A 1,952-nucleotide genomic window follows, 5' to 3' on the forward strand; every position below is an offset into this window, starting at 1 on the left:
CAGAACTGTGTAAAATTAACATCCAATACCACATTTTAAAGAAAAAAGTTTAAATGTTGGACCTATTTCTAAGAAACCCTTCTCAAAGATAAAGGCATTAGCAATTCTGATTTTAAAAGGAAAAAATTTTAATCATTATGGAAATTTAAATAATGGTTTTCAAGAGCTGAAAATGAAAATCTTTTAAAATAAAAAAAAATTAATCTCTGAGGGACGCATACCAGAAAACTCCAATTAAACACAATACTTCCCCTACCCCCAAATTACTAAATGCATTATTTCACCTTGGGATAGAAAAATTATAAAATGTCATTTTAAAATTATACTATAAATACACCCTTTTAATGTCACGTTTGCTACTAGATTATGAAATTAAAATCAAATTCCACATTCAAGGGACAAATGATAGATGCACTTTCATTGTTTTATTTAAGAGGCAATCCCACTCTTTGCTGTTTTCTACCCTCATATTTTAGAATCATGACCAAAGGCCAAGTAGTCAATCCATTTACCTGAAATGAACAGCTAGCGGGTACTGGTCCTACATTTGTGTCCTTTAGCAAGTCCAGTACTCAAAAGGTTGGGGGGTTTTTAAGAACACGTTTTAGGAACACTTTGAATTCCAAAGTGACTCTGACGCTCATGTCCCTAAAATCTAGATGTTATTCACAGGCTATTCGCATGTCCTGAAGCATGTCCAGCATGCACGCAAACTTTTGATTTGTTCAAATTGAGGTAAAACAGAGAATACTTAATATTAACAGAAGCTGCATAATTGAAAATAACCTACTTTTGCTGCTTGTTTCATATAAACTGATTTTTAAGTTTTCGCACAGAAGAGACTCGAAAGTCAACAATTCTCCAATTTCAGTCACCAAAGATAAAAAGCTTCTCCTTTTAAAAAATGCTTTGAAATGAAAAAAACAAAAAACAAAAAAACAAACAAAAAAACCAAATATTTTTTTCCAGAATCTATTTTGTACTTAGCATGATACAATTTCTTATTACTTTATTTTTCAAATTTATAAAGGATCAAGCCTGAGTACAACTTGATAGTTTTCAGATACTAAACAATTCCAACAAGATTCATAAATACGATTTTTGTGACACAGGCAGGAAAATGTGCTAACATTTACAAATTACTGACACTTCTTTCAAGTATAAGATGACTGAGATTTATGATTAATTCTTTTAGTACAGATACAAATTTAAATCTTGATTTTTTTTTTTTGGCCAACATTCTCAATAGTCAAATTTTACTCCACTTTCAGGTTTCAAATCAAAACAAGTGAACAAAAAAACTAATGAATATTACCCAACTGGCAACAAGTCCCATATTTCAATGATATTTTTAACCCAACAATTACAACCTACTGCCAGTAATTATATGTATGTACTTGTTTTTATTAAGTAAGCACTGGTCATACATAAAAGGATAATCTGCAAGAATGGTACTTGGCACTGGGTTACCTTAATGCTTCTGGTATTAAAAAAAAGCACTTAAAAAATATCAGCTCTTAAGCACATTTTTATCTATAATTTGAATTTCCAAAAGCATTTTTTAAATTTTACCTTTCCATTCTAGGCAGTCCAGTCCCAGATAACATGGTTGAAAAAATAAATCCCTAAGCCACATGGTAATGGAATACTATCCTTGTTTTTTATATCATATGGAAACAGTTCCAGGCAGACCAAAAGTAGAAGGAAACCTGCCAAAATCAAGTACTGTAAATAAAGTTCATCTTATGTACCCCAGAGCAGAAAAGCTCAAAAACCAAAAACTCAAAATCGAAAGACCTCCCCCCTCATTCCTACGCAAAAAGCCACCCCAAACACTTTAGTTCTGAGCCTAACATTTCCCTAAAATGTTAATACCAGGGAGCTTTTAAGGTACTTAAATCTGTACCAGTAATTGCTGAAAGCGCCACACTACAGAGGAAATGCCATAAAGG

The sequence above is a fragment of the Pteropus alecto genome, unplaced genomic scaffold (assembly GCF_000325575.1).
Source record: "Pteropus alecto unplaced genomic scaffold, ASM32557v1 scaffold131, whole genome shotgun sequence".
Lineage (NCBI taxonomy): Eukaryota > Metazoa > Chordata > Mammalia > Chiroptera > Pteropodidae > Pteropus > Pteropus alecto.